The 17,585-nt window shown below is 48.5% G+C and overlaps 1 long non-coding RNA gene across 1 annotated transcript; it reads right to left on the bottom strand.

Moving 5' to 3' along the window:
* Nucleotides 1-3,656: 3,656 nt before the first annotated feature.
* LOC122172743 (uncharacterized) lies at nucleotides 3,657-13,446 on the bottom strand. Its single transcript, XR_010591741.1, has 5 exons — nucleotides 13,379-13,446; nucleotides 11,161-11,454; nucleotides 9,926-10,041; nucleotides 8,416-8,472; nucleotides 3,657-7,551 (listed from the first exon to the last, which is right to left on the bottom strand). It is a non-coding gene; the product is annotated as an uncharacterized LOC122172743 (long non-coding RNA).
* Nucleotides 13,447-17,585: the final 4,139 nt, after the last annotated feature.

The raw sequence follows: 17,585 nt of genomic DNA, 5'->3' as shown, positions 1-17,585 counted from the left end.
AGGTTGAGGAAATCGCCTGGTGTCCGATTTTGAGCAGCCAGACACCAGGGCGATTAGAAGAGCACAGCAAGGCACGCTGCGCATCAGAGAGGCTTTGAAAACCAGTTTCATGACTGGCCAGGCTTCGGTGTGACAGTTGTTTGTGTTTCTCCTTGATGCAAACTCGCCCCCTTTGTTGATTTTAATTCCCTGTAAGCCAACCACCCTCCCCCCTTCGAAATAAAGTAACTATTGTTTTGAAACCATGCATTCTTTCTTTATTAATTTTTTTAAAAAAAAGAGAGAGATAACGGACAAGGTAGCCCGGGTGGGGTGGGGGAGGAGGGAAGGACAATGACATGATTGACTGGTCCCTGGTTCTTACTACAGCTCTTGGGATTGTTCTTAATGAGATCATTACCACTATTATCTTGTGTCAAATTGCTTGTGTCAATCAATTGTTCTCTTTCCTTAGGCCTCTCCTGGCTGGATTACCAAATTTCTTATCCTAAAAACAGATTTTGGGTCCCCCAGGATAGTTCACCTATTGCCCCCTCCTGGATTCCCCAGGGTTCCCCCTAAAATAAAAACAAAACAAAAAAACCAAACCCACAGCCCACCTGTTCACCAATCTGTTATCCTAAAATAGGGGTCTCCAGGGTGGCTAAGGAAATATGTTGGCATTGCCAGAGGTTCCCCATTTTAGAAACTTCCTAGAACAGCTCAGAACTGTTATCCCCAGAGGACACAGATACAGCCTTCCAATAAATGACTGACACAAGCAGTGTTCTTTCCAAGACAAAGCACCTTTTTATTGGTGCAAATAATAATCCCTAATACAATAATCATCTAAAACACAAATCCCTTATTGATGTTCTAAAACCACAAATCCCTTATAACAATTAGGGACTGACTGGCTAAGCGGCAGTTCTGCAGAAAAGGACCTGAGGATTATATTGGACAAGAAGCTGGATATGAGTCAACAGTGTGCCCTTGTTGCTAAGAAAGCTAATGGCATATTGGGCTGTATTAGTAGGAGCACTGTCAGCAGATCGAGGGAAGTGATTATTCCCCTCTATTTGGCACTGGTGAGGCCAGTGGTGAGCTGGAGCCGGTTCGCACTGGTTCGCACGAACCGGTTGTTAAATTTTGAAGCGGTTTTAGAACCACTTGTTAACTGGCTTCCCTGCAAGGGAAGCTTTGATGGGCTCTGGCCAGGAAGCGTGTAATTCCTCCTCCTGGCGGGGCGCTGCGCTGAGGGAGCCGTGTGGGCTGCCTCCTGGCCCTGTTGCTGTGGCTGCTCCTCAGACCTCTGGTCCAGGGGCTCCTGCTGCTGCCTGGTGGGTCCCTGGCTGCTCTGCTGGGCTTGGCCTGTGTCCTGCTGCTCCAAGCTGGTGTCCCCGTGTGAGTACCCATCATGCTACCCACAGCCAGACCATGCTGCACCCCCTGCCCGCAGCCACCCCCTGCCCACAGCCAGCCCCTGCTGCACTGCCTGCCCACAGCCAGCTCCTGCCTGCAGCCAGCCCATATCGCACCCCCTGCCTCCAGCTAGCCCTGCCCCACACCCCTGTCTGCAGCCAGCCCCACGTCCACTGGTGCTGTGCAGTTCCCAGGGCAGTAACCCTGCACACCTGCTTCAATGAGGGGGGCAGGGAGCAGCTGGGACCCACACATGTGCACACCCTAGGGTGACCAGACAGCAAGTGTGTAAAATCAGGACAGGGGGTCGGGGGTTATAGGAGCCTATATAAGAAAAAGACCCCAAAATCGAGACTGTCCCTATAAAATCGGGACATCTGGTCACCCTAGCACACCCCCAGGGAGTGGCGGGGACCCACACGTGTGAAACGGAGCTCATTTCTAGTTCAGGCCCATCTTTTAAAAAAAGAACTTTAGGTAGGGTTAACATACATCCATATTTTCCTGGAGATGTCAGGCTTTTTGGTTCTTAAATCACTGTCCGGGCGGAATTTTTAAAATTCCCAGGAAAATACAGACGTATGGTAACCCTATTGGTACAAAAAATACATACTGTGGCACATCCCTTAAATCAGAACTTTTTATAGAGAACCGGTTGTTAAGATTTTAGCAGCTCATCACTGGGTGAGGCCACATCTGGAGTATTGCATCCAGTTTTGGGCCCCCCACTACAGAAAGTATGTGGACATATTGGAGAGAGTCCAGTGGAGGACAACAAAAATGACTAGGGGGCTGGGGCACATGACTTATGAGGAGAGGCTGAGGGAACTGGGCTTATTTAGTCTGCAGAAGCGAAGAGTGAGGGGAGATTTGATAGCAGCCTTCAACTACCTGAACGGGGGTTCCAAAGAGGATGGAGCTAGGCTGTTCTCAGTGGTGGCAGATGACAGAACAAGGAGTAATGGTCTCAAGTTGCAGTGGGGAAGGTCTAGGTTGGATATTAGGAAAAACTATTTCACTAGGAGGGTAGTAAAGCACTGGAATGGGTTACCTAAGGATGTGGGGAAATCTCCATCCTTAGAGGTTTTTAAGGCCCGGCTTGACAAAGCTCTGGCTGGGATGATTTAGTTGGGGTTGGCCCTGCTTTGAGCAGGGGGTTGGACTAGATGACCCCCTGAGGTCTCTTCCAACCCTAATCTTCTATGATTCTATGAATTAAAGAGCATCCCAAACCACAATAACTTGGGGCTGGTCTACTCTGGGGGGGGGATCGATCTAAGATACGCAACTTCAGCTACGAGAATAGCGTAGCTGAAGTCGACGTATCTTAGATCGATTTACCTCGGGTCCTCACGGCACGGGATCAACAGCCACGGCTCCCCCGTCGACTCCGCTTCTGCCTCTCGCTCTGGTGGAGTTCCAGAGTCGACGGGGAGCGCATTCAGGGATCGATTTATCGCGTCTAGATGAGACGCGATAAATCGATCCCCGATAGATCGATTACTACCCACCGATCCGGCGGATAGTGAAGATGTACCCATACAGTTGGGCGGATCCTAAGTGGTTGCACCCTGTTACAGATGGGCAGTTTGTCACAGGTTGCCAATAGCAGTTCTTAAATATACTTTAGGTTTTACATACATAAATTTCTCTCACAATCAACACATTCATACAACTTTATTAACACATACACACTAACACTATACTATACTATAATTATAACTGACAGGCTTACTCTGATGACTTCACTGTCTTCTCTTCAGGTCTCTGCCTCTTCTCCCCGTGTTCCAGTCTGTGTCTCTGCATTCCAGTGGCAGGGCAGGGCTCCCACTGCTGCTATCCTTCTACTGCTGCTGTTGCTCCTTCATTGTCAGCTCCTAACCACCCGCTGCCCACTGTGACGATGCAGTTCTGGCGGGACCCAACTGAGAGTGTCAATTCAGGACAAATTGTTAAAACAGGGCAGTCACAGCCTAAGGCTGGGGTTTCTCCACCTCTAAGGCAAACCAAACTAGCCAGACAAAGAGGACTTTGGTTTCACCCCACTGGCTAACCACAAGTCACACAAACAATTCCTTTAGACACTCCAGTTTCCCAGTATCACCACCAGTGCCACTCGTTATGGGGACAAATGGTTATGAAAACCAATATCCCAATATACACAAAAAAGGTTCTCTCGATCCCAAGGACCAAGCCCCAGACCCAGGTCAATATACAACTCAGATCTTTCCCACAAATCACGCTGTTGCCAATCCTTTAGAATCTAAAATCTAAAGGTTTATTCATAAAAGGAAAAAGATAGAGATGAGAGTTAGAATTGGTTAAATGGAATCAATTACATACAGTAATGGCAAAGTTCTTGGTTCAGGCTTTTAGCAGTGATAGAATAAACTGCAGGTTCAAATCAAATCTCTGGAATACATCCCCCGCTGGGATGGGTCCTCAGTCCTTTGTTCAGAGCTTCAGTTTGTAGCAAAATCCCTCCAGAGGTAAGAAGCAGGATTGAAGACCAAATGGAGATGAGGCATCAGCCTTTTTATAGTTTTTCCAGGTGTAAGAACACTTCTTTGTTCTTACTGTGGAAAATTACAGCAAAATGGAGTTTGGAGTCACATGGGCAAGTTCCTGCGTACTTTGCTGAGTTACAAGGTGTCTCTCCATGGGTCAGTTGTATAGCTGATGGTCCTTAATGGGCCATCAAGCAGGCTAGACAGAGCTAACACCCACCTGTCTGGGAGGTTTCCCAGAAGCACAGCATAAGTTTGAAATATAGACAATACAGAGCCAACATTTATAACTTCAACTACAAAAATGATACACATATCTAGGCAGCCTAATTTAATTTAATTAATGGAGATATCCCATCTCCTAGAACTGGAAGGGACCTTGAAAGGTCATTGAGTCCAGCCCCCTGCCTTCACTAGCAGGACCAAGTATTGATTTTGCCCCAGATTCCCAAGTGGCCCCCTCAAGGATTGAACTCACAACTCTGGGTTTAGCAGGCCAATGCTCAAACCACTGAGCTATCCCTCCCCCCCAATTATATTTAAATTAATTATAACCAGCAAATCATAACCTTGTCTTAGACACCTCATCTGACCCCCCTTTATACAAGATTTGGTGCCACTACAGGACTTTGGTTGCAACCATGTTCTATATGGTCCCAGATTATATCAATAACATCACACCCACTGACATGCTGACTTTTATACTGTTCTGTCAGAATTTTCTAGACACTTCTGCTAATATCTTCCTGACATATCTCTCTTGCACATGAAAACTACCAACATTCCAAACTGTCAGTTCTGTTTTTAGCATGCAAACATTATTTACCTCAGTGTTGTGATCTACTGACCTTTCCCCTACTTTGGTTTTCTGCCAATTCGATTTTTAGTTCTATGTTACGTGTAGCTGCTAATGGTGGCGTGACTCTTGTTTATTAAAAATGGAAGGTAGGAATACAAAATGGATTCTGGGGAATTTCTCTGGTATCAATGGGGACATGTGCTGGAGACCAAAGAGGCCATGCTACAAACCTTCTTTCTGTGAGAGTGGGTATTGAGTGGTTCAATTTGATATATATTTTAGTTTTCTTATTTTAATAGTTTATTTAATTACCACAATAGTTAAAACCATTATTATCTGTTGATTGTGAGGCAATGTGCCATAAATACAGATATTCCAAATCACAAACATCTGTCACACATTTTGTTTGCTGGTGTCACACTGGCAGGTTTGGAAGCTGAGAAGTAAAGTGACCCAACCAGCTCTCTCCAGAGTACACTGGACAGTTCCTGAGTTATATGTCTATCTAAAACACATGATCAGAGTGCAGGTTGGATAGCAACATACTACAGTAAGGTCCAGGCTATCATGATAGTGACATAAACGGATACCCTCATTGATGTTGGGTTGACACAACCAGTTTAGGGGGCGAAAATCCCATGTCAGCCTTCAAAAATCACAGCTGGAAAATTAAAGGAAAATAGACAAGAAGAATGGTTTATGAGTCAACAGTGTAACACTGTTGCAAAAAAAGTGAACATCATTCTGGGATGTATTAGCAGGAGTGTTGTAAGCAAGACACGAGAAGTAATTCTTCTGCTCTATTCCGCACTGATTAGGCCTCAGCTGGAGTATTGTGTCCAGTTCTGGGTGCCACATTTCAGGAAAGATGTGGACAAATTGGAGAAAGCCCAGAGAAGAGCACACAAAAAAAAAAAAAGATGAAAGGTCTAGAAAATATGACCTTTGAGGGAAGATTGAAAAATTTAGGTTTGTTTAGTCTGGAAAAGAGACGGCTGAGAGGGGACATGATAACAGTTTTCAAGAATATAAAAGGTTGTTACAAGGAGGAGGGAGAAGAATTGTTCTTCTTAACCTCTGTGGGTAGGACAAAAAGCAATGGGCTTAAATTGTAGCAAGGGAGGTTTAGGTAGGACATTAGGAAAAAATTCCTAACTGTTAGGATGGTTAAGCACTGGAATAAATTGCCTAGGAAGGTTGTGGAATTTCCATCAGTGGAGATTGTTAAGAGCAGGCTAAACAAACACCTGTCAGGAATGGTCAAGATAATACTTAGTCCTGCCTTGAGTGCAGGGGACTGGACTAGATGACCTCTCGAGGTCCCTTCCAGTCCTATGATTCTACGTGTTTCATTTATCTTAAGTAAATGTCAGGCTTAAAAGGAGCTGAGAGGGAACTTTCATAACCACGGTAAAAATATCGACAAATTACCAAAATGGAAATATTATCCATTAACTATGGGGTGGAATTAATGTTACAGTTTCACTTTCAGAAACATTTTATAGATCTCCCTCTCGCTTTCCCTTTCCTTCTCCCTTTTCTTCATTTCATCCAGTTTTACACATGATTTTCTCTAGCATTAGTTTCCACCAGTTTATTTCTCTGAATCTCCCTAACTCTTCTCTAATCCATGTCACAGATCATTTCAATCCAGGTGCCAAGCTATCCCTGTTGAATTTATCCACTCCCCTATGGTGCCCCCTGAACTTTTCCCTTCTCAGGATAGATTTACTTTTGTTCTTCACCCTTGTTTTACTTCATTTTTTCCCTCTTGTTTTTTCTATCATTTCTTATCTCCCTTCTAGTTAAATCTGTCCTGTACCTGACCCTCCCCTCCCCACAGCCAAGTCATCTTCATTCCGATGACCCCACTCGCAACTCTGTCTTGCAGCAGCATGCCTTCCTGGTGCTGCAGGGAGGGAGCGGGGAGGAGATTCCAGGGGACACAGAGACGGGCTAGGGAGCTGGGTAGCTGAGAGTCCTCCAAGCATTTTATAAACTAGGATGACTGTGGCTAGAGATGCCCATAATTTCATGGCTGTTCCGCCCCACCTCCATGTCTCAGTGATACAGTCTGACCCAGGATTCCCAGAGTCCTCCTGGACCATAGAGGACAGTGACAAACAGGTGGGACAATCCCTTCCCAGTAGCAATGAGATTAGCTTCTCCATTTTGATCACTCCCTGCTCTCTATGGTTTGGTAGTCCAGTGACCCTCCAGTGAGCCTGCAGGGTCATAGAGATTGCATGGTACAAAGTCTGTAGGAAGACAGGAGTTCTCCAGGGTTATGGAGACAAGGGTTTCTGATGCTAGACAGTCTGATTACACAGTGCGATATTTTCCTCATGTCTTAGGGACAAAGTTTGATCCCTAACACCTGGAGCCAGGGACAGATTCTATCCCCAGTGACAGGCAGGTGGAAAAGTGAAGACTGGGGCCTTGTTACCAGCATCAAAAAATGTCACCTGCCCCAGGTCACTGTACAGACAAACCTGGATCCTCCTGGGGACATGGCTTAGGGGCAGGTGGGTCACAGGGGAGGTGAGAGCATGGCACTGATCCTCCCATGGCTCCACAGTCCAGATTCCCTCCCAGGGCTAAAGCTGATCCATCCCTTCCTCCTCCCAGACTCTCTGGCCACCCAGTATCCTCCACTCCCCACCTCCACCTCCCAGCAATGTCTCTCAGAGGTGAATACCTCCCAGCCCTGCACACAGGGATCAATGTAAAATCTCTCAGGTTTGTTGGGCAGATCCTGCCGTGTGTCTTCCCATCTCACACTTTTCTGATTCTTAGACAAGATGCACTGGGGATGAGCCATGTTTGGATCCAGAGTCACATTTGCTGGAAAGAGAGAGAATCAGAGTGTTAGGGGCGGGGACCATTTCTCACACTGTCCAGAATTCTGTTCTGGCTGGGACAGTCCTGGGTCCCTGTCTCTGTCCTGTGCACCTGAGACTGAGCAGAGATGTCACTGCAGTTCCTTACTCTGTTTAAGAGGGGCCACTTCAGTGGCTTTTGCTCCCTGCTCCCCCTGCTGGGGCTGCTCCATTCCCAGTGGCAGAGAAGCAGCAAGGAAGGTATCATAAGCTTTTAATGAGGAGAGAGCAGAGGAGGCAGGTAACAGCTTTAAACCCCAGAGGGAATCTCCATCCTCTAAATGCATCCTCCACTCCTAGGGAACTGGGGGGAAGATGCCGCACTGGGGAAGAGCCACTTATGACCAAAGAGGATGAGGTACCATTAGATGGGGTTGCCCAACCCGCAACCCAGAGAGAAGGGAGGGGGGCCAGCATCAGAGGAAGAGCATCTCCCCAATCCATGAACCAGTGAGAAGGTCTAATGGGAGATTCCAGCCCTGCCCAAAGGAAAGGTAGGATGTTGGAGAAGAGCGATGGGGAGACGCCCTGCACCAGTGTAAAGCAATGGGATGTGTCAGCTCTCAGGGGAGAGAGCTCAGTTCAGGTGCTTCTCAGTGAGAGTGTTTCTGTTCATCAGCTTGGGCATGAACTCATCACTGGGGTTGGTGTCAGAATTGTTTGTGTGACTTCAGCATGGGAGCTCCTCACTGTTCAATGTGTTTATTTTTAGGGCTGTGTGTGTCATGGTCGCTGTCAATTTGATTGGTAACTTTAGCTACAATCTCACAAAGATGTTTTCACTGGAATTTTCTCATAATTTAAAGATAATCTCCATTTAAAATCTCACCATGTCTGATTGATCCATGGGATTCTCCTCTTTTTCTCTCCAGTGCTGATGGAGTGTCTGGATGGGGAAGGGATAAAAGAGAGGAGATTTCAGACTTTCATATTTATAACAGCATCCCCACGCTGAACTCATAGTTTTAATTAAGACAAACTGTGTGACACTCTGTACCTCAAAGTGACACCATGAAACCCCCCATATTCACAAGTGTCATATAATTATGATATGTTTGGTACAATGCGTGCCTTGTGAGGTATCATCTTCATCTGTTGAACATTAATATCCTGTTGGATTGCATGTGCTATCATTGCATGTGAAATTATGCAGTATTGCTATATGTGTTACTGAAATCTGTTGGGAACATCCACAACCAGCCTTTCAGTTACAACAAAGGAGGGCCAGACAGAAGTTAATGGCTCATCAAGAAAATAATCCACTATCCCAGAGACTCCTTAGAGAAGGTATGTACATAATGGAGACTGCTTGACCTGACCCCCACATCACAGAAAGAATCTTTCTAGCAGCTGGAAGAAGGTATAAAAAGAGAGACAGCAATGTCATCACTTGGCTTCTCTCTCTCCCCGCCGCTCCTATCTCAACACCTAGAAGCACATCTGGAAGACAAAAACTTTGAACTGGTGAAGTTTGGTCTGAGGCTGGAAGACTCCCAGCCTATGTATTGAGAAACTGTGACCTACTTGTGCCATCTGTCATGGTGAGACATTGCTTGATTCAAATCCTGCTTAGTTTGTAGTATTTCGAATGTGCATTTATTTTTATTCCTTAAGTAATCAACTTTTATCTCGATGTCTGCTACCTATAATCACCTAAAATCTTTCTGAAGTTAATAAATTTGTTTTATGTTTTACCTAAGACAGTGTGTGTTGGTGGAAGCCTTGTGCCTGCAGCTGCTGGGGAGGAGGCAAAAGAGGCTCCTGTGCTGGAGGGTTTCCTCACCATGTGGGAGGGACTTTCTCCTTCCGTACAGTCATTTGGCCCAGACTAGCTGCCATATGGGACCAGCGCACAGTGATGGGCTGGGTCCAGCTTTAACAAGTGGCCTTTAATTTAGGGTCTTGATTTTGGGTACTGAGCTTTAGGCCCTAGGGCCTCAAATTAGGCTATTTTGCTAAATTTGGGCCTTAATGTTGTGACGATTGGTAAGTCACGAATTAATGTGAGATGCCCTGACACCTGGGCCCCTGCTACATCTGCTCAATATGTTTGCTTTCCACTATTTATTATATTAAGGAGGTGGTAACTGGGCAGTACGTCTTTCTGTATGTCTGTCATAATAGTAATTGTAATTGCAAGTTAAGCTCTTGGTACAAATAAAGGCTTGAATTAATCAGCTCGAGTATCTTGGCCCCCAAATGTGTGGCATTCTCACCCGACAATTAAAGAGATGCATCATCTAATTATGAACTAATTGGCCAGAGCCACTCTCCCCCCCCCCTCCTCCCCAGTCACAGAGGCTTATCTGAATTTCCCCTCCTAGATCCCATCTCAGTACCTTTGAATTTCCTCAGAGTCTCCATTAGAGCAACAGTTTTCTGGGAGAAATCACTGAGTCTCTTTTCCAGTTCAGGAGAAATCGCCACTGGCTGCTGGAACTTCCCCTTCTCACATCTGTAGAGAAACAATTTCACATGGTTATATTTCATTTAGTGACTCATTATAAGTTCTTGCTAGTGAGCTGCTGGTCTAATGGGCCTGGAGTTAGAATTGCTCTACTGCTCCCAGCTCAAAGGAGATGCAGCACAGGCCATGGCAGTGCAACCTTCCCCCCAAAGGGCCCATTAATATTCTTCACCTCTGGCCTGGAGAGACCAGGTCTGGGGATAAAAGGGGAATTGATTCTGCATGGCCAATTCACTCCATGGCCTCCATGCTCTGAGGGACAGGAGGTTCCCATGATAAGTCTTATAAAAATGTATCCACTAGGAACTAGATTGAGGCACCAACTCCCCCTTTCCCTGCTCACTCCACACAGGTCTCCAAACAGTCCTCAGGTGGGAAAGACTTTTGACCACTGCTGCCCTGGGCTGAATGGTAACCAGGGCCCCAGCAGTGAAAGTGAATTCATATCACAATCAGGGAAAAGTGACTTTATATCAAAAAACCTTCAGTTATTGGGGGAGGGATAGCTCAGTGGTTTGAGTATTGGACTACTAAATCCAGGGTTGTGAGCTCAATCCTTGAGGGGGCCATTTAGAGATCTGGGGCAAAAATCTGTCTGGGGATTGGTCCTGCTTTGAGCAGGGGGTTAGACTAGATGATCTCCTGAGGGCCCTTCTAACACTGATATTCTATGATTCGATGAAAGTCCCATATTCCCTCCCCACAATCCTGAGGCAGCCAATCCCCCAGGGATGTGACTTCTCAAGAATATCAGTCAGGCAGGGCCGGCTCTAACTTTTTTGCTGCCTCAAGCAGCAAAAAAAAAAAGCGCCGCCCCGCCGAGCACCGCGCCGCCCCCCTGCCGAGTGCCGAGCTCTGCGCCGCCCCCCCGCTGAGCGCCGCACCACTGGAGCCCGCCCCACCGCCGAGCGCTGCCCGAACACCCTCCTCCCCCAAGCGCCGTGCCCCGCGCCGCCCCCCCACCGGAACCCCTCCCAAGCGCCGAGCGCTGCCGGAACCCCCCCCCCCAGCGCCGCGCCCATGCCACCCCCCTGGCCAAGCGCCGAGCCGCCGGAGCACCCCCCCCCCCGCGGAATGCCGCGCCGCGCTCCCCCCGCCGCCCCTTACCATGTGCCGCCCCAAGCATGTGCTTGGTTGCCTGGTGCCTGGAGCCGGTCCTGCAGTCAGGTCAATCTTTCCAATTCAATAGGTAATTTCTGAGGCTTCCATAAAAGGATGAGAACCTCATGATGAAGTTGATCGGAGAGATTTGTGTCAAAAGTATGACCTTCCCTGCACATTTTGCTGTACAGCCCTGGAGAGATGCGGTGCTAACATCACCTCCAAACTCTTTCCCAGTGTTGTGAAGTGTAAGGGGGAGTGAGAGAGAGTCACATACCTGCCCAAGGTGAGTCTGACATCCTAGAGGAGAAAGGAAAAAGAAAAAAATAATCTAGAGTTCCATCTGACACACACAGGTGATGATCCCAGGAAAGGGATTTTGGAAATACTGCCCTGGCCCCTGTGCAAAGCTTTTGATACAGTCTCCCACAGTATTCTTGCCAGCAAGTTAAAGAAGTATGGGATGGATGAATGGACTATAAGGTGGATAGAAAGCTAGCTAAATCGTCGGGTAGTGATCAACGGCTCCATGTCTAGTTGGCAGCCGGTATCAAGTGGAGTGCCCCAAGGGTTGGTCCTGGGGCCAGTTTTGTTCGATATCTTCATTAATGATCTGGAGGATGGCGTGGACTGCACCCTCAGCAAGTTTGCAGATAACACTAAACTGGGAGGAGTGGTAGATATGCTGGAGGGTAGGGATAGGATACAGAGGGACCTAGACAAATTAGAAGATTGGGCCAAAAGAAATCTGATGAAGTTCAACAAGGACAAGTGCAGAGTCCTGCACTTAGGACGGAAGAATCCCATCCATTGCTACAGACTAGTGACCAAGTGGCTATGCAGCAGTTCTGCAGAAAAGGAGCTAGGGGTTACAGTGGATGAGAAGCTGGATATGAGTCAACAGTGTGCCCTTGTTGCCAAGAAGGCTAACGGCATTTGGGGCTGTATAAGTAGGGGCATTGCCAGCAGATCGAGGGACGTGATCATTCCCCTCTATTTGGCATTGGTGAGGCCTCATCTGGAGTACTGTGTGCAGTTTTGAGCCCCACCCTACAAGAAGGATGTGGAAAAATTGGAAAGAGTCCAGCGGAGGGCAACAAAAATGATTAGGGGGCTGGAGCACTTGACTTATGAGGACAAGCTGAGGGAACTGGGATTATTTAGTCTTCAGAAGAGAAGAATGAGGGGGGATTTGATAGCTGCTTTCAAGTACTTGAAAGGGGGTTTCAAAGAGGATGGATCTAGACCAGGGGTAGGCAATCTTTCAGAAGTGGTGTACCGAGTCTTCATTTATTCACTTTAATTTAAGGTTTCGCGTGCCTGTAATACATTTTAACGTTTTTTTAGAAGGGGTCTCTCTCTAAGTGTATATTATATAACTAAACTATTGTTGTATGTAAAGTAAACAAGGTTTTCAAAATGTTTAAGAAGCTTCATTTAAAATTAAATTAAAATGCTGATCTTACGCCACCAGCCTGCTCAGCCCGCTGGGTGGGGGGTTCAGGGCAGAGGGCTGGGTGTGGGGGGGGACTCGAGGTCAGGGCAGAAGGCTGGGTGTGGGGGGGTTCAGGGCAGATGGCTGGGTGTGTGGGGGGGACTCGAGGTCAGGGCAAACGGCTGGGGTGTGTGTGGAGGTGCAGGACACAAGGCTGGGGGGGTTTCAGGGCAGAGGGCTGGGTGTTGGGGGGGACTCGAGGTCAGGGCAGAGGGCTGGGGTGTGTGGAGGTGCAGGGCACAAGGCTGGGTGTGTGTGGGGTTCAGGGCAGAGGGTTGGGTTTGGGGAGGACTCGAGGTCAGGGCAGAGGGCTGGGGTGTGTGGACGTGCAGGGCACAAGACTGGGTGTGGGGGGGTTCAGGGAAGAGGGCTGGGTGTGTGTGGAGATGCAGGGCAGAAGGCTAGGTGTTGTGGGGGGACTCGAGGTCAGGGCAGAGGGCTGGGGGGTGTGGAGGTGCAGGGCAGAAGGCTGGGTGTGTGGGGGGGTTCAGGGCAGAGGGCTGGGTGTGTGTGGAGGTGCAGGGCAGAAGGCTGGGTGTGGGGGGGTTCAGGGCAGAGGGCTGGTGTGTGTGTGGAGATGCAGGGCAGAGGGATGGGGCTGTGGGGGTGCAGGGCAGAGGGATGGGTGTGTGTTTGGGTGGGGAGGTGCAGGGCAGAAAGCTGGGGTGCTCGGCAGGGGCTGGGAGGGATATGCCCTGTTCCACCCCCTTCCCCCAGGCCCGTCCCTACCTCTCTCTGCCTGCTCTACGGAGCAGCCAGCATGCTGCGCTCGGCTCTGCTCCTCTGGGAGGAGGAGGGGCTGGAATGCACCACGTTGTGTGAAGAAATGGGGGAGGGGGGGAACTTGGCTGCTGCAGGACCAAGCTTCTGCCTCCTGCCCCCGCAGGGGAGAGCGGTGGGCGGGGGGACTGAGTGGGGCAGGGGGCCGGGACCCCCTCCCCACCACTCTCCCTTGCGGGGGCAGGAGGCACAAGCTTGATCCTGCGGCAGCCAAGCTTCCCCCTTCCCCTTCTTCCCACAGCGTGGTGCATTCCGGCCCCTCTGCCCGTATTTGGCACGCGTGCCATAGGTTGCCGACCCCTGATCTAGACTGTTCTCAGTGGTACCAGATGACAGAACAAGGAGTCTCAAGTTGCAGTGGGGGAGGTTTAGGTTGGATATTAGGAAAAACTTTTTCACCAGGAGACAAGTATCAGGGGGTAGCCATGTTAGTCTGTATCTACAAAAACAACAAGGAGTCTGGTGGCATCTTAAAGACGAATAGATTTATTTGGGCATAAGCTTTCGTGGGTAAAAACCTCACTTCTTCGGATGCGTAGAGTGAAAGTTACAGATGCAGGCATTATATACTGACACATGGAGAGCAGGGAGTTACTTTGCAAGTGGAGAACCAGTGTTGACAGGGCCAATTCAATCAGGGTGGATGTAGTCCACTCCCAATAATAGATGAGGAGGTGTCAATTCCAGGAGAGGAAAAGCTGCTTCTGTAATGAGCCAGCCACTCCCAGTCCCTATTCAAGCCCAGATTAATGGTGTTGAATTTGCAAATGAATTTTAGTTCTGCTGTTTCTCTTTGAAGTCTGTTTCTGAAGTTTTTTTGTTCAATGATAGTGACTTTTAAATCTGTAATAGAATGACCAGGGAGATTGAAGTGTTCACTTACTGGCTTATGTATGTTACCATTCCTGATGTCCGATTTGTGTCCATTTATTCTTTTGCGGAGGGACTGTCCAGTTTGGCCAATGTACATGGCAGAGGGGCATTGCTGGCACATGATGGCTTATATAACATTAGTGGATTTGCAGGTTAATGAGCCCTTAATGGTGTGGCTGATGTGGTTGGGTCCTCTGATGGTGTCGCCAGAGTAGATTTGGGGATAGAGTAGGCAACGAGGTTTGCTACAGGGATTGGTTCCTGGGTTGGTGTTTCTGTGGTGTGGTGTGTAGTTGCTGGTGAGTATTTGCTTCAGGTGGGGGGGTTGTCTGTAAGCGAGGACTGGCCTGCCTCCCAAGGTCTGTGAGAGTGAGGGATCATTTTCCAGGATAGGTTGTAGATCGTGGATAATGCGCTGGAGAGGTTTTAGCTGGGGGCTGTATGTGATGGCCAGTGGTGTTCTGTTATTGTCCTTGTTGGGCCTGTCCTGTAGTAGGATCAAGCCCTGGCTGGGATGATTTAGTTGGGGATTGGTCCTACTTTGAGCAGGGGGTTGGACTAGATGACCTCCTGAAGTCCTTTCCGACCCTGATATTCTATGATTCTATTATACCCTTTTGTGTGAGGACTCACGGTGCTTTGGTTCCACATAGTGTTTAGCACAGTGACCTCCTCTAGTGCAGGCTGGCATCGGAGGTTAACCCCTCATACAGCAACACAAGAATTCAGAATCCTAGTGGGAAACCTCATTTCCCTGGGACCTTTATCACAGAGTATTTTTTTCCTAATAGCCAGACTTCATCACTGCTCAGTGCTGTGTCCTAGTGGTTAGGACACTGGCCTGGGCATTGGAAACCCGGGGTTTTATACCCAGCTTTGCTGAGTGACACATGCTGAGTGACCTTGGACAAGTCACTTCCCCTCACTGTGCCTCTGTTTTCCCTCCCATCCTTTTTCTGTCTTGCCCAGTTAGACTGCAAATGGTTCAGAGCAGGGATTATCCCTCACTGGGTTTTGTGCAGAGCCCAGCACAATTGAAGTCAGATCTCATCTGGGACCGTAGGGGCTGCTGGGATGCAAATAACAATAATAAATACTGTGATACAATCAGTAATAACAGCCACAGCCTGTAACTCCCCCTTCTTCAGGCTGTAGGCAACACTCTCACATAGATCCACCAGCAGCTCTTGTGATTCAAATCTCACTGGTCACTTAACAGCTTCTGGTCTGTAGAAAGCTCCCTTATTGCACTTGTGGGAGCAGGATTGAAAAGGATTCCACTTCTCAGAGAAAAGTTTCCCACATCAGACAAATTTAAAATCTTCATCTGTTGCCTTTCTTGCCAGGCTGGAGTATCATTCATTGGAGTATCAGTTTTCATGCAATGAAGGCTTCACACAGCTGAATGACACAATCACAACTGTTTTGGGCAACTTGTGATGACATTAACCTATAATTAAAATCCGAAGTTATTACCCATTAGACTGGTCAGCAATTCCCTACCTTGTACTCCTGAGCAACTTCCTCTATGGGAACCACAGCGTGAGCTCTGTGAGCCCAGGATCTGTCACACACCAAACAGATGGGGGTTTGATCCTCTTCACAGAAGAGTTTGAGAGACTCCTGGTGTTTCTCACACACCTTCTCCACTCCTGATCCCTTTTTTGCCTGTAAACTCAGCCGTTTGGCTATTTCTACCATGTTTTCCAGCTGCCTGAGGTTTCTCTGTTGCACAGTTTCTCTGCACTGAGGGCAGTAGACGGCTATATCAGATCCCTCCCAGCGCTGGGTGATGCAGGCTCGACAGAAATTGTGCCCACACCCCAGAGTGACAGGTTCTGTAAAATATTCCAGACAGACTGGACAAGTAGCTTCATCCTGGAGACTTTCCACAGGGTTTTCTGCAGCCATGGCTCCTTCTTGGTGGTGTAACAGGTAAGTTTCAATTTCCTGAGCTCAGAAATATGTCCCGCCTACAGCAACAACTGGGAGTTCCCCTCCTGGAACTGACTCTCATTGTTTGCTGAGCAGGGAGGAGCCCGTTGGTAATTTCAGCCCTGGAGTCTTTTGTGAAAAATGTGCCACTAGCACTCTGGTCCTGCAGTCACCCCCTTTTGCTAGTGTGGAGGGCCAGTGGGGCTTCACAGGGGCATCAGTGTCCCCCTGTGCTGCTGAGCCTGCAGGAGCAGGGTCTGTGTGTCTCAGGAGGGATGTTAGGGCATGTCTATACTGGCAGAGTTACAGCACGGTCAGTTACAGCGCCACTCAGAGAGTGCTGAAGGGAAACCACTGTTGTGTGTGCACACTGTCAGCTGCCCGCACAATAGGGTCTTCACACTTGCAGCACTTGCAATAGTATTTGTAGCTGTGCACTCTGGGCAGCTATCCCACAGAGCATCTTTTCCTCTTCTGCCGCTAAGACTTGTGGGAAGGCGGAGGGAGTCGCGGGGCATCCTGGGTCCTATTCTGATACCTCATGATGCATTACTTCACATCCCAGCAATCCCTGTGCTTCTGTCCGCATTTGGCGCCATCTTTCAATGGTTTGTGTACTGCGCGCACTGCCTTTTTCGGGCTGCAGGAATGGATCCCGAACTGCTGACCAGTATGCTGCTTGCTCTGACCAACATGTCACGAGTGGCAGTGGAGTTATTCCTTAAACTACAAAGGCAAGAGGAGTGCGACATTGATCTCACCACGCATAGTAGCTACGACACAAGATTGCTTGTGGCATTCAGGGAGGTGCTTTGAGGCTCGGGAAACAAGCACTGAGTGATGGGATCACATCGTGATTCACTTCTGGGATGATGAGCAGTGACTGCAGAACTTTTGGATGAGGAAAGCCACATTCATGGAACTGTGTGATGAGCTGGCCCCAGCCCCGTGGTACAAGGACATGAGAATGAGAGCTGCCCTGCTGTTGGAGAAGCACGTGGCAATTGCACTGTGGAAGCTGGCTACTCCAGACTGCTACCGATTGGTCACTAATCAGTTTGGAGTGGGTCTACCATTGGACTCGTGTTGACGGAAGTCTGCAGGGCTATTAATCGCATCCTGCTCCAAAAGACTGTGACTCTGGGCAAGGTGTGTGACATTTTAGGTGGCTTTGCACAAATGGGCTTCCCTAAATGCGGAGGGGCGATAGATTGCACTCATATTCCAATTCTGGCACCAGACCACCTAGCCACAGAGTACATTAATCGCAAGGGATATTTCTCAGTGGTTCTCCAGGCGCTTGTGGATCACCGTGAGCGTTTCACAGACATTAACACAGGCTGGTCCA

This window comes from Chrysemys picta, chromosome 12 (genome assembly GCF_011386835.1).
Source record: "Chrysemys picta bellii isolate R12L10 chromosome 12, ASM1138683v2, whole genome shotgun sequence".
Taxonomy (NCBI): Eukaryota; Metazoa; Chordata; order Testudines; family Emydidae; genus Chrysemys; species Chrysemys picta.
Note: the sequence above shows the minus strand (reverse complement) of the source record. Positions and strands in the feature narration are given on the sequence as shown.